The sequence below is a fragment of the Borostomias antarcticus genome, assembly GCF_949987555.1.
Source record: "Borostomias antarcticus genome assembly, chromosome: 9".
NCBI lineage: Eukaryota > Metazoa > Chordata > Actinopteri > Stomiiformes > Stomiidae > Borostomias > Borostomias antarcticus.
This window is the reverse complement of record NC_140242.1, coordinates 24,091,815-24,108,374: the sequence shown is the minus strand read 5'-3', so window position 1 is coordinate 24,108,374 and position 16,560 is coordinate 24,091,815.

The following is a 16,560-nucleotide window of genomic DNA, read 5'->3' as shown; positions in this document are numbered from 1 at the left end:
CAATGACTGTTGTTGGATAAAAGGCGGCATTGAGAAACCAACTGGTCAATTTACTATGTTATCTGAATAGATTAAAGTCCCGCTGATTCAACATAAGAAGATGTTTGGCTGTGATTACAAACATGGCAATAAACGTCTGGCAGAGGCTGTTCACGACATGCCATGAATCTGACTGCTGTGTACCGGGAGAAACACCTGGCAGTTCCAAGCAGTAAGTACAGCCATGTACAAGAACACTCCAGGAAACCATCCCAGACTGTCTTCCAACACATTTCTCCAAAGAAGATCAAGGGAACAGAGGAACACGGTGACTGACTGTGTTAGAAATCCATTCTCCTTGCCAAATATCCAGTCACTGATTCCATGAGAAAGTTAGGAGGTTGTCACTGTGGCGTCATTTTAGCACACAAGACAAGAGCCTCTCAGAACACAGGATATCAGGGAGATCAGCCTGATGCTGAAGTCATTCTTTGATACGCAGCACATTTTCAGCATGTTTGTGTACATTAGGGCTGGGTATTGGCAAGGACACTACGATATGATACGTATCATGATACACTGCGATGCAAAACATTACAATACTCTTTATAATTCACGGAAAATTAAAAAATAGAGCTGAACATACAACTCCATTCCCCGCTCCCTGGAGGTGATCTTGAGGAGGGAGGACTTTTTAAATCTGTTTAAACATGAATAATTTATCTATGACTGAATTATAGCCGTCATTTTGATCTAGATCTATTTCCTTTCTTGTTCTGTATATTTCACTTGTTCTTAAAAAAAAGAAGAAAAAAAAAAAAAGAGAAAAGTATCTATTGATACGACCGGCTGTAAAATCAATACAGTATTGTGGGGGAAAAAGTGCAATACACAGCTGTATCCATTTTTTTTTCAACAGCACCAGTGTACATTACAGTATATGACTACACAATTCTAAATGACTATCAAAGTCAGAGAGACTTGTTCTTAATTTGGCTCTTCGATCCTCTATGAACACAGAAGCTGCCCTTCGTGTGATGACAGGAGTTCGGTGCTCATCTTCCATAGTTAAATCCCTCGGCCTAATCTCATTACGTTCTCCAAGAAAAACCTCTGCTTTTTTGTTGAATAAATTGGGTCTGGGACCAAGAGCTCATGCAGCCGGTGCAAATTCAGTCAAATTGTATGCATCTTCAATTAATTTCCAAAATCCACATCATAGTAATTCTGCTTTTAAATCCTCTGAGCAAATGAATGAAAACCCCACTCTAAACAAGCTGGAGAAAAATAGAGGTTGATTATCACAATCAGCATCATGTGACTGTTACCTTAATACTCATTCAAATGACCAGAACTGTAAACCCTCATTCAAATGACCAGAACCTTTAAACCCTTATTCAAATGACCATCCAGAAGCTTTAAACCCACAATCAAATGACCAGAACCTTTAAAGTCGCACAGAAATGAAAAAAGGCATTCTGTCCCATTTTGGTTCACATAATTGGTCAGTGTTCACCTATTCAACGATGTATGCCAAAAAAATTACAAAATTCTACTTTTGTTGTAATCTTATATCAAAGTATATAATTTCTTACTTCCTGGAAAACGGTAGGTCATGTGCAATTACGACAACAGGTACCTTCGATTTTAGGCCAATAATCTCACAACATCCACCCTGTCAATCAAAACATCAACTACTCTGCAGCCTCAAGTGTTGAATATCCCGCCTGCTCGATAAAGTTCCAATGAAATTCATCAGCCCGTTTCAGGTGGAAATACGTCAAAGTACGGAAGCAAGATGTTCTCCAACATCCCCTTCGGTGTATCTTTAAACCCTTATTGAAATGACCAACCAGAACCGTTAAACCCTTATTGAAATGACCAACCAGAACCTTTAATCCCACATTCAAATGACCAACCAGAACCTTTAATCCCACATTCAAATGACCAACCAGAACCTTTAAACCCACATTCAAATGACCAACCAGAACCTTTAAACCCACATTCAAATGACCAACTAGAACCTTTAAACCCTTATTGAAATGACCAACCAGAACCTTTAAACCCTTATTGAAATGACCAACCAGAACCTTTAAACCCTTATTGAAATCACCAACCAGAACCTTTAAACCCTTATTGAAATGACCAACCAGAACCGTTAAACCCTCATTCAAATGACCAACCAGAACCTGTAAACTCTTATTCAAATGACCAACCAGAACCTTTAAACCCTTATTCAAATGACCAACCAGAACCTTTAAACCCTTATTCAAATGACCAACCAGAACCTGTAAACTCTTATTCAAATGACCAACCAGAACCTTTAAACCCTTATTCAAATGACCAACCAGAACCTGTAAACTCTTATTCAAATGACCAACCAGAACCTTTAAACCCTTATTCAAATGACCAACCAGAACCTTTAAACCCTTATTCAAATGACCAACCAGAACCTTTAAACCCTTATTCAAATGACCAACCAGAACCTTTAAACCCTCACCCGCCTTCATAGATCTTCCTTTAATAAGCAGAAATACATTATTTTATCAAATTCAGGGTCTGAACAAACTGAACAAGCTGGTGAGGAGGGCCAGCTCTGTCGTGGGGCAACAACTGGACAGCCTGGAGGCTGTGATGGAAAGGAGGATGAGGGACAACCTGAAGTCCATGCTGGACAACCTCCCTCATTCCCTCTATGACAAGGTGTGGCAGATGGGGAGCACCTTCAGCCACAGGCTCATCCAACCTAGGTGCAAAACAGAGCGGTTCAGGCGCTCCTTTGTGCCAGCAGCCATCACTCTATAACAGTGCCTGAGCATACATATTTACATGTATTAGTCTGTATGTCTGTATGTATGTATGTATGTATGTATGTATGTATGTATGTATGTATGTATGTATGTATGTATGTATGTATGTACAGTTAGGTTCATCAGTATTTGGACATCGACGCAATTTTCATTATTTTGGCTCTGTACACCACCACAATGGATTTGAAATGAAACATTCAATATGTGCTTTAAGCTTTAATTTGAAGGTATTTACATCAAAATCAGGTGAATGGTGTAGGAATTACAACACATTTCATATGTGGTACCCCTCTTTTTAAGGGACCAAAAGTAATTGGACAAACTAAAATAATCATAAATCAAATGTCAAATTATCATAAATCAAATGTCATTTTTTATATTTGGTTGCAAATCCTTTGCAGTCAATGACAGCCTGACGTCTGGAACCCATAGACATCACCAGACGCCGGGTTTTGTCCTGCCAGGCCTCTACTGCAACTGTCTTCAGTTCCTGCTTGTTTTTTGGGCGGTTTCCCTTCAGTTTTGTCATAAGCAAGTGAAATGCATGCTCAATTGGATTCAGGTCAGGTGATTGACTTGGCCATTGCAGAATATTTCACTTCTTTGCCTTGAAAAACTCTTTGGTTGCTTTCGCAGTATGCTTCGGGTCATTGTCTATCTGCACTATGAAGCACCGTCCAATGAGTTCTGAAGCATTTGGCTGAATATGAGCAGATAATACTGCCTGAAACACTTCAGAATTCATCCCGCTGCTTTTGTCAGCATTCACATCATCAATAAATACAAGGGAACCAGTTCCATTAGCAGCCATACATGCCCATGATTTAATAGAACCACCATCATGCTTCACTGATGATGCTTTGGATCATGAGCAGTTCCTTCCCTTCTCCATACTCTTCTCTTCTCATCATTCTGGTACACGTTGATCTTTGTCCTTAGGATGTTGTTCCAGAACTTTACAGGCTTTTTTTAGATGTGTTTTGGCAAACTAGTCTGGTCTTCCTGTTTTTGAGGCTCACCAATGGTTTCCATCTTGTGGTGAACCCTCTGTATTTACTTTCGTGAAGTCTTCTCTTGATTGTTGACTTTGATATAGATACGCCTACCTCCTGGGGAATGTTCTTGATCTGGCCAAATGTTGTGAAAGGGTCTTTCTTCATCAGGGAAATAATTCTTCTGTCATCCACCACAGTTGTTTTCCGTGTTTTGGTGTTGCTGAGCTCTTTCTTTTTAAGGATGTACCGAACAGTTGATTTGGCCACACCTAATGTTTTTGCTGTCTCTCTGACCTGATTTGGATGAAAATACCCTCAAATTAAAACTGAAAGTCTGCACATCTTGATTGTTTTATTTCAAATCCATTGTGGGGTGTACAGGGCCAAAATGATGAAAATGATGTTAATGTCCAAATATTTAAGGACCTCACTGTATGTATTCTATATTTTACAGATGCTGTATGTATGTACATATATTCCTTGGTCTCTTTTATGTTTATTTGCTACTATATACATCCTGCATTTCCAACCTTGCCATAATTTCCCACTGCTGGAACGCCAAATTTCCTCCTATGGGGATTATTCAAGTTCTATCTATCTATCTATCTATCTATCTATCTATCTATCTATCTATCTATCTATCTATCTATGAAACGTCTAAAATATGAGGCAACATTTGTTCAATTATACATTGAAAATGTACTGGAGGTTCTTATTTAAAAAGTACTGTAGGCTGCCCCTGAGAGGACTACAGTAGCCTATGTGGTAAAAAACAAACAAAAGAGCCGCAGGACCTTGGTGCATTTAACCTTGAATGTCTGAGTGAGTGTTGCTGGTGATAATCACAGCTCTATGAATAGAGAACAGCAGCAGATTAAACTGGCATTGGGTCATTTGTAGATGTATTGAAAGCTGCTTGCTTGGTATTCACATCAGGTATTCAACGCCTCTCGTCTCCTACTGTAAACGATTAGCTTAATGAATATTGAGAGATTGACTGGGACTGGGCTGTTTATGCTGTGGTAAATTGTCTGTTGTGTGTGTGTGTGTGTGTGGGGGGGGGGGGGTACTCACACACACACAGACCCCCCCCAGCCTAATACAAGCACACACACACACACAGACCCCAACCCCAGCCTGATAAAAAACACACACACACACACAAACCCCTCCCCTGGCCTGATATAACCACACACACACACCCCTCTCCCAGCCTGATACAACCACACAAACACACCCCTCTCCCAGCCTGATACAACCACACACACACACCCCTCTCCCAGCCTAGTACAACCACACACACAAACCCCTCCCCCAGCCTGATGCAACCACACACACACACGACACACACACTCACAGCCCCCCCCCCCCAGCCTGATACAACCACACACACACACCCCTCTCCCAGCCTGATACAACCACACAAACACACCCCTCTCCCAGCCTGATACAACCACACACACACACCCCTCTCCCAGCCTAGTACAACCACACACACAAACCCCTCCCCCAGCCTGATGCAACCACACACACACACACACACACACACACACACACACACAGACCTTAACCCCCCACCCTAGACCTGCAGAGATGACCGACTGTGTGTTGATGAAGCTGATGGAGGAATCAGGATGGCTGCTGCCGGCCAGTAAATCAACAGCAGCCTGGCCGCCATGACACAGGAGCGTCTGGAACAATGTCCAGTAATTATCTCAGTAATGCATGTCCACGTCCAGACCAGCGCCGTGCTTTATGGCTCCCGACAGCTCCGCCCACGTCTGCTTTCATGTGTGGAACGACCTCACGTGATCACAGAACATTTATTCCACCACATGGGTTTTGTTCTAAGGTGTTTCTGCACTTGGTTTAAACTCTGAAAAGGTGAAACGGAGGGATGAAATTACAAGGAGATATGGAGCTTAATACAAGGGCTTCACAGTATGAGCTTGAGAGAATCAATAAAACCAGGACCCTTATCAATAACACTGAGAGTCTAAAGCTTGATAGGTTGGAAAGATGCAATGAAGCAGAATGGAAAATAATCATGTCATCTAAAATGATGTGAGATAAAGGTATTATTGTAGAGACAGTATAGCAGCTTCGGGAAAATGAATTGGAGCAAATGCTGCTGAAAGAGAATTCATGAGGGCCGTTTGACACATAATAACCTCATACTGCACTGACACTGACATTATCCCCATTAAATCCACCAGAATGTGTCTGTAACAGACAACATGAGATAAAATCAATTCTAAAACCCTTGTGACTTGCTCAAATATACGATCAATCGATGTGGCTTTGCGCGAATCAGCACTTTACTCAAGGTTCCCGCTTGTAAGCATGTGAAAGCAAGGTTAATTAACTCGACTCAATGCATGGAGGGCATCCCGATTTTCAATTATAGCACCATTTATTAATACGGCCCTTGGCATAGTGAGGTAATCAAACGGTAACTCAACTCAGAATAGCTGTATAATCTATGAATCCATTTCTGTATGAGGTTAGTGCAGACTTCAGGGTGAAATAAAAGGGATGAATACAGAAATATATTGAGTGCTATGGAGTGACTGGAGGCAAAAATGATCCTTTCTCTTACCCCAAACAAATGAGCAATTTAAGAGCATGGAGGTCTGGACTGACTGCTTCTAAATGCCCCAGGGAAGAGGATGCCTTCTGTCCATACCCTTGATGCCAAAGGGAAGAGGGAGGTATTCAACAAAGCACACACACCTGAACAACTGTCTCTGTTTCCTGCGGCGGAGAGACTCAGACAGACTCACTGTCTACTCCTCTATGAACAGAACCCTAGGAGCTTTAATGAGAGAGAGCCTCATGCTTATAGCTGCAGGCGAGGGCTGGCGGTGGAGCTGTACCTTCTGTGTGTGTGTGTGTGTGTGTGTCTGTGTGTGTGTGTGTGCAGACACGCCAGGGAGAGTATGCCCTGGGGAGTGATTGGCAGGGTGGAGCCCGGTCGGTACATACGATGGTGTACCCAGTGGGGATTGCCTCCACCAGTCGGCTAGGCGATAACCGAGCCGTCACACCCTGGGTAACGCTATTAAATAGACGCATGACCCTGGTGACTAACGCAGGTGCCATGCCCTGTCAAGAGCAAAGGAAAATGGATCCAGCCTCACTATATACCCTCATGACCAACTGAAAACGATTACAATCCATCTCTGTATGTAATCTAGGTAGAAAATACAGCTCATCAGAAGCACTAACAATGTATGGGGCAAAAAAGAAAGACAGACTTAATTCGAGCTATTTCAATGACAATAGAAGCTACCATCATGGTGAGCTGTGGGCTGGGCGCGGTCTTTTATTTGGTTTGGGACACGACCAGCAATATTTACATATTCTGAATTAAATGTAAATCAAGGCGTTTCACCTTGGTCTCTCTGGATTAGAAGGGTTAAAGCCTGCCCCCTCCTGAGGGAATAGGCCATCCTCGTTAGAAAACATTAAGCCAAAACCCTGGAGCACGCCTTTTCACAGAGCAGCCATCCCAAGATTCTTAATACTTACTCTTAACCCCCCCCCCCCCCACACCTCCACCCCAAAGAGAAGGTAGACGGCTTGTATTTATGATGCAGTTCACGTAAACGAGGCCGTTTGGCTCTTAATCCTCGCCTAATTAAGTGGGCGGCCAATCTGCCAGGGCACACTTCTGGTGGGCCGAGGCGTAATAGGCTACCTGTCGAATTACGGGAGCAGCAGGAGCAAGCTTCTCCCCGTTAGCAGTGCAGCGCACATTAACATTCCGCTCATTTACTGTCTTTAGGACAGAGTGTACTAAAATCTGATCTCTTTACCCCGGCTAATATTAGCCTGCTGTCTGGCCGCAGGGGGACTGACAAACAATTCAGCCAACTGTATCAGTTGTCATTCTGCACATCTAGGCCTAAGAGTGATTGAATGGATTTCGCCATCTCTCTCCATTCTCCGCTCCATGTGTGATGCTATATGTACGCTGCTTCGCTAACATCACACATCCTTCCCATAGGAGAAAGGGGGTAAACGTATCTCAAATGTGAAGGTTTCCACATGCTCCTACGGATGTCTGTGACAAAAACAGAGTGTAAAAATTATAGGCCGCGGCGAAATAGGTTAACAGTTTAAATCTGATTCTTTGACAGACTGTGACTAAATGTTTCAATGCGAGCGCCTCTTCTTTGTCTTTTCTTTTTCAATTTTGCAGGCATGAACATCATGTGATTTTTAAATACTGTTTTGAGGGTTTTTATGAGCTGGAAGCCAAACTTATGCCTAGTTAAATAAATAAATACTTGCAATACTTTACTTTGTGTGTAATGAATCTATAATCCATTAAAGTTTCACTGAGGAATTATGGCAAAAAACTTTTCTATGATATTCAAATTTTTTGGGAAAGGATCTGTATAGTGAAGCGGCATACAAAACGTCACATGGGGCTATCTGATAGGAAGACACCTCCTCCTCCAGCCCTTGCCTTAGTGAGACACCCTGATAACAGAACACTAGGCATGGATGCTCTCAGCGTTCATGAATGCTCATCAAAGTGAAACTCATATGAGATGAATAATGCACAATCATTATCTCAAGGTTTGTAATTAATGCAACAATCTGAATTAATGAGCTGCAGTTTGGGGTGGGGGAGGTTGGCAAGGAAGCATTTCCATTGGGTTGCTAATTATTTTGTTTATGTTAATTTACTTTAAATCCGTTAGAAAGATGGATAACGACAGGGGAAAGTAGAACAAAACCAAATAATTTCCTTGTTATTTGCTTGCGATGTGTGCATACCCCTCTGATCATGAATCAAGCTTGCCAAATTGCCTAGATCATATGAAAGACAGACTGCAGTATGATTATTAGGCTATCATGTATCACAGTAGATGATCTTTTCTTGTGCTTTTTACTCTTTTCCCCTTAGCCTTAACGAGTCTAGAGGTGTGTGCAGCGCTGTCTAGTCACAACCAGACCCTCGTAAAGACTACAGCGCCCCCTAGCTGCCATACCCTACAGGACCCTGAAGGAGCATGGCCTGTAGGAGCCCATCAGGGGTAGCGGTGAGTAAATTAGTGGGTATACTCTGACTAAAAAAGTGGGTATACTGCAGCAGAAATGTTACAGTTTTTACATTAGTAGTATTTAAATAAGTGGGTATACTGTGGGTCCATGGATAAAGAAGTGGGTCTACTCTGTATACCTCCGTATACCCTCCACTACAGCCCATGGTGTGGACGCTAACCTGAACCACCCTGCCCCAGAGGAACACCCTGGCCCAGAGGAACACCCTGCCCCAGAGGAACACCCTGGCCCAGAGGAACACCCTGCCCCAGAGGAACACCCTGGCCCAGAGGAACACCCTGGCCCAGAGGAACACCCTGGCCCAGAGGAACACCCTGGCCCAGAGGAACACCCTGCCCCAGAGAAACACCCTGGCCCAGATGTAGTGGCTGAAAGTGTTGACAAGGGAGAGCTGGCATGTGTGTTACTTAATGTGCTAATGTATTGGCTTTTGTGGTCAATTATATGATGCTTCCCGAGTTGGAGTAACTATTAAGAGTTTTAACACATTTTCTTTCTTGAGAAACTACAGACCTTTCCAAATTAAAACATCCGTCTTCAAAGACCTTGATTCAATATTTTTTATTTAAAGGTATAATATGTAATATGTGGAATATTTCCCCCATCTAGTGTCTAAAGATAAGAACTGCAACAACACAACGTATTGGTTGCTAAAATGCCAGAGAATGCACTGTTTCAGTCATAATCTGATGATCTGATGATCTTCACTCCGAGAGGAACATAACGTTACACTAATCAGTAATCACAATCAAGTATTTCAGAGTGCCATGTAATAAGTTATGTTAGATGCTGTCATGTGGGGATAACGTTAGGTCTGGCTATGCAGATTCCAAGAAAGATAACAATAGCTAGTTAGCAAGATTACCAGTCTAGTAGAAAAGTAGCATTGTCACCATGCGACTTTATCCCATGAAACTCCATAAACTCCGTCCAACGAGTGGCCCGATATCTATCTGACTTTTGCTCCTTCTTCGGTCACTGAGCTTTTGAGATTCGTATCGCACGGTTCGCCGGGGCTCAGGCAGAGAAGCAGGACGACGAAACTCGGCCATTTTACCAAACGTTTAGCTGAAAAGAGTGAGCGGAAGTGGACGGAAAAGCTGCCGTTTTATAGTCGCACACACACTAACCAACAGAAAAGTACCTACAACTACTAGACAAAGTAATGTCATGTTATTACATAAATAATCTCAAGAAAAGGTAAAAAAAAAAAGAAGAAGAAAAGGGTGCCGAGGGCTGCGTGTCCAGGCCAGGGTCGCCTTGCTGCACTCACAGCAGGGCTCCATCACAGTGTAGGGAGGGAGGCTGCCAAGCTAGGGCCTCAGCATCTCTCTCCTCTGACGGAGGGATCCTGGGGAGTGCACAGCTCCACAGCTGAGACCAGTTCCAGGACCGGTGGGGGGGGGGGGTGGTTCTGGTCCAGTTCCCTGTGGCACGTCCTCTTGATGGTGTGGTAGGGAGAGAGGGCGAAGGCTGCCAGCACTGAGGACGAATGCCTCCTGGTGGGCCCTCCGCTGCTCTGACACACCTGCCTTCTGAACTGCTCTGGGGAGGAGAGTGGGGGTGACTGGGATGAATGGAGCTTGGACTGGGAGGGACTCTGCTGCAAAGCTTCCTGGGTGACATGACGGCCTTCTGCGGAGAGAGGTATGGAGATGCGGGGGTAGAGCTGGGCTCCACAGTGTGACTGTGGTGATATCTAGAAGGGCCTGACTGTGGGAGAGAGGGGTAGGCAGCCCTGCTGGTGAACTCTCTCTGACCAGGGAGAAAGGGGTCAGCCGCCTTCCTGACTCAGTATGGCAAGACCTAGCGGGACTGAAGATGCGGGCAGTATGTTCCTCTTTAGGGTGTGAGGAGGAGAGAGGGGAGTTGGATACTGTGATGGTCAGGTTCGGTTGGATGAGAGGTTGAGGCTGTTTTCCCCTCTCAGACTCTGCCGACCCTTTCCTAGGGGACTCCCCCTCTACTTGCCAATCCGGAACAGTTTTCCAGGGAGGAAGGACACCGGTTTCAGCCCTCTTGAAGTTTGAAGTCATTGAGTGGCTGGTATTCAGAGCTTTCTGGAGGACAGGTCCACTGTTGTTGCGGATTGTCTCTGTGTTGTGATGAGCAGGTCTCTGAGTTGCGTTGAGACTAGTTGTTCAGGTTGTTTCTTTTGGAGGACCATCTCATTCTGTGGTACTTCCTCAAGACTGAACCAGCCACTTCGGACACACGCTGGCGACGCTACGCCTCGCCCACCTGGCTGAGCATGCTGGGATACCGGTCCAGGAGAGTGCTGCTGTGGCTGCTCAGCTCCTCATCTTGTTCCTCAGGCTGCCTCTTCCAATGGCTGCCCTGTGTCTCATTCAAGGGATTCAGAATCAGCGTAGTGTGATCCACCCCAAGCTATGTGCCGCTACTTGTACCTGTTCTGGTTATACTGTATATGATGTCTATTCTAAATGACCTCAGGTTGGAGATAGCTATTGAACGATACAAGAACCATGGACAGCTCGTGGAAAGTGTGATCCTGTACTTGATGAAACGTTTAAAGGACTGTATATCTGCCGAGTATCGAAAATACAGTACAGGAAAATGTATGAGAATGAGGACAGGTCTAGAACATTTCTTTGTGGCTACTGGAGCTAGCTAGCACTCAAGTTATATTATCGACAGTCATTTGGGAGGTCTAACAATACTGTTATCTAATGTGTCGCGTTAGCCTAACAATATAATAACTTTTAAGAACATGTTCAAATCCAGCAGCACGTTTACATGCACACTAATAAACCGATTATTATCTGATTTATGGAGTTACCAGATTATTTAAGAGGTAAATGTAAACAGCATAATGCAATATGCTTTATCAGATAAAAGCCATTATTGGATTATGAAAAATCTGATAAACACACCTAGGTTCTTGCCCAATAGTCCGTTTTATTTGGTGCATGTATACTGTCAAATGTCAATCTGGTTTCTTTTCGTTGTTTTACATCTGCGCATGTGTAAATGGATGTAAATAGAACACGAGAGAATGCAGTTAACGACAACAGCAAACATGGTGAGCGGCAGTGGTAGAACACATTTTTGGAGTGAAGACGAAACCAACTTCATGCTCAATGAAAGGAAGGACATGAACATCCTTCATCTCCTAGATGGGAGAAAGTATACGAATGGTAACATACTTAAGAAGGTTGGACCAGTCCCAATGTCCACCCCACCCTGCTTTTTATGAAATAAAATAATTATTCATTCATACACTGCACTGTAACTTTTATTCCTGTATTTTATTTTCCTGCATTTTGTTTTAAATGTCCTTTTTTTGCATTTCGTTGTATATGCCCTTTTATGTGTAGCACTTTGTCTTGATGCTTTTAATGTCTCATGTAAAGCACTTTGAATTGCCTTGTTGCTGAAATGTGCTATACAAATAAACTTGCCTTGCCTAAACCTGAGCCCTCACAGACTTGTTGACGTCACCTGGTGAAGCGGTTGAGTGCAAGAGGCTGCAAGGGCTCGAAATGGTATAAAAAGGAATGGGTCAGCACTTGCGACACCACGTTACTTTGACGTCATTGGCCTACTCTAAACTGTGTTTGCATAACCATACCATTATTCCTTTTATTTCTATATGTGTTATTTAACGTTAACAAAGTGAAAATGCCAGTCTGATTCCCCTTAAATGTGGCAAGCTAACGTTAGCTAACTAGCCTACCCCTACAACCAAATTACTAGCTCACAGTATCAATTTATACCCCACATGCAGTTAAGCAATATATACTTTTTGTATTTGTATTCTTGAATAACAATGGTTCGAATGAGGTGATTAATTTACTTACCATTCTGCTGAAAACCAACGTCCACCATCGTTAGGTTCGAGCGCGCAAACGCCTCGAGTCACAAATCAGTCACCTGTCACAAATCTGGGTAGCGTTCTTTGAGCGCGAGGTACGACTGGGAGGCGAGATTAGAGTTATTTCAAGGGATTTCAAAATAAAGGTCACATAAACAATTGAACTGCTAGTATTTGGGGGGTTGGCCATTTCTCTGCGTGAGAATTGTGAAGTGTGGCATGTGAGCGTGACAATAGACTTGCCAGCCCTGTTTTCAGATATTTGCTCCAAAGTATTTTTGTAAATTTGAGCATTGTTCTCGAAGAGTTTCTTGACCATATCCATGTTTGACATAGCATTAGCTAGCTCTGGTTTTCAAATTTGCGCCGTTCCAACAACCGCTGGTTTTCCCAAAAGCTTCTTAGCGCTAAGAAGCTTCTTAGACCCTTCTTAAGGCTCCCATAAGAAGCAAATGCTTTTCCCAAATTGCTTTTTAAGTCAATCTTTCGTTAGGAAGGTTTTGTAAGAAGGGTCTGGGGCGTTTAACACCTTCTTAGCGACCAATCACTCACAGCCGCGTCAGGAAAAAGGAGATATTAATACAATGCACACTGTTTGTCTTATTGGGTCTCATTCACCAATATCCTCCTAAGTTTAGGAAACGCGGCCAATGGCTGTATTCCAAACTGTAGGCAGCTGCCTGGTGCCTTGCTGTCTAGCGAGGCAGTATCCTTTGGAGGCAGTAGCTTAGTAGTATGTTTGAAATTGTTCACTCACTCCCTATTCCCTATGTAGTGTTCCCCATATAGTGAACTACATAGGGAAGGATTAAATGGTTTTCGGACACTACATGGAACGTCATTCCGTCGGATATTCATGGACAGCTGAAACCCCCAGTATCACGTAATGGCAGCAGGTTGAAATGTACTCGGGTAGTATTCAGTTTTGAATGTTAAATCCCAAATGAATTGTTGAAATTCTAATGATGTGCAAGTGTGGTTTTGTCAATGATGGTGCTGTCTGCTAATAGCAAGTTGTAAAGTTGCACAATAAGACCATGATAGCCAGTTAGGTGGCTCACAACAGCAGCTTCCATAACATTAAAGGTCGCTGCCAGTGGCTTAAGCAGTTAGCTAGCTAACATTGCAACGATGATTCCTGTAGCTATTTTGATGCTGTTGTTTCAACTTATGTTTCTCAGGCATAAAAGGAGGCGAACTCAAACTTGCATTAGCGGCAAAACAGTTAGAAAAAGTGTTTCATGTGTAGCAGAACTTATCAGTTGTCAAAACGAAAAGACAACAAACTGGTTGTTATGCTTGTGTTTGTCTAGAGGCCGTTTCAGACGGGGAGCGATATTCCGCATGCGTTCTCGCTCGGATCAGCGGCAGCCATCGTTGTCCTGCACGCAGCGGGGAAAGCTGACTACAATTCAGTTCTTGTTGCGGGCGGGCGTGTGCACGAAATGAGTACGCGCGCGACAATTTCACGGGATCGCGCCCGCTTGCCGCTCTTCAGATTGTCCGGGCCTTCCAATTAATCACCCGCTTCTCATTGGAAATGAATTACAGGCTGTCCCCACTGGAGAATTTGAAATCACGCGTCCCCTCCGCGGTTTCCACGCTTGTGGGCGTTTCTAGGGGAGAAGTGCCAGCGGACAGCATCATGACGACAGTGTGTTAGCCGCGTTCCTGTACTGCAACAGGAGCGCTCTGTTCCGGCCGCTCCTCTGCTATGGCTACGGTTTCTGGAGCTCTGTAGCCTGGCTGTACAATCGCGAACTTGTGAACAAAATAAATACCACATACGAGCAAATATAACCTGCTCCGCTATAATGAAACTGGTAAAACTAAGATACCTGGATAAAGAAATAATTTTTCTAAACGATATATTTGACAAAATCGTGATTTGATGGTAGGTAGGCTACTTAACAATGCTAATGCAGGGACATGCAATACAGTGGGGAGAGCAAAAATCCACATGAACGTGTAATACCCTCTCCTGATTGGACATGGCATGTGGGAATTACCATAAAATAGGATCAAGGTCCATTTTATGCTAATTTCCTCGCGACAACCAGCGCGCTCCGCCCGCCACCAGAAGATCATTCATCATTCAGCCCACTCTCCATTGGTTTTGAATTAGAGGCGTGATTTTCCACGCGACACAAATGCTCAGTGGGGATGGCCCGTTACTATGCGCGAATATCGCTCCCCATCTGAAACGGCCTTAATAGGTATTAGGCTAGTAGGTATTTGACGAGGTTGTAGCCATTCAGTCACGAATGGTCTAAGCTTCAGATGAAGGAACAACCGTTCTTTTAACAACTGCTATGTCAACAATATAGTAAGCTAGTTACTTTAGCTACATAGCTAGCTAAAGATATAGGTCCCCAAATCATTCAACAACAATTTGTTACAACATTTCTGTCAAACCCAGCAGGTATAGATGTAACTGACGTAGCCTAGCTAGCTAACTAACGTAGCCTAGCTAACGTTAGCCTACAGAAGATGAAAACAAACAGATTAGATCATAAACGGTATAGGGAGGGAAAGTAATCTCATCGCCCCCTAGTGTTAGCGTTCCTAATGCCGAGAGAATGAATGGGATTTCTCAGAAAACGTCTTTTGAAACCAGGCCAGGTCAAGCCTGGCTTATGTGTGTTGGCTGGCTTGTTTTTGTGCGGGAGTGGTAGGAAGGTAATGTTTGATAAATAAAGATAGGTCTTGTCACCTGGACACATCAGTTCCAATGCTTCCAATGCTAATCCAGCACAATAAGAGCGGGATAGCCAGTTAGCTAATGGGCTCAAAACAACTAGCAGCAGCTTCCATAACATTAATGGTAGCGGTCAGTGGCTAAAGCAGTTACACTGATGATAACATGAAGTCATCCCCACTAGGAACCCCGGTCTCCTGGGTGGGAGTCCAATGCTCTCACCACTAATCTACTTGTGGGGTGGAGATTGGCGGGTGGGTTTTGGGGTCCTTCTTCCAGTCCCTAGTGTGGGTTGGGGTTAGAATATGGGTTGGGGTTGGGACAGGATCTGATCTATAAGGCAAGGGGTAAAGGTTGGAGTGAAAGGATGAACATGTGGAGGTTTGGGGTATAGTCCCATAAAGTCATCCCCACCGGGTCTTCAACCCCAGTCTCCAGGTTGGGAGTCCAATGCTCTCACCACTACTCTACTTGTGCAGTGTAGATCGGCGGGTTGATTTTGGTGCCCTTCTTGATTTTGGTGTGCTGGGACTACTGCCTCTTGTGGTGCCAACAGAGAAATGCAGGCCAACATTGTCCGCAGTAACGGAGGGGAGGGAGGGAGGGAGTGATGACCGGACGAACGCTATACTAGGTGCGCTGGCTTACAGTCACGCACAAAAAAGCATCAATACATTAAGCTCATTTCTCCATCACCACCTAAAGCTGTGCCAGTCAACAGTCAGTCTAATCACTGAAAATAAACCACATAGGCGTAGAGCGACTGGTGCATCACATCCTATACAAAATTTAATTACTATAGGATTTGAAGTGTCCTACTCCTATTGTAATGAGGACTGTCTGTCTATAATGCAGTAGCGTACCGTGGAGTCTTGCACAGGGTCTTCTCCGACATTGTTATTACTCCCAATGCCCCCCCCCCCGCACACTTGTACACACACGCAGATAGGGAGAGAAACTACGCATGTAGAGGTCAGTGGAGTCTTTTGATTTTGATGTTCTGGGACTACTGCCTCTTGTGGTAGCAGCAATTGAATTGCAGGTCAACAACACGACGCAAGAAGCACGGACAAAAAGGATTCCCTCTCCTTGGTGTGTCGGCTTACAGCCAACACACAAAATTATATCTTGGTCGACACCGAAAAGTTAGTAGAATGCCTTAAACGG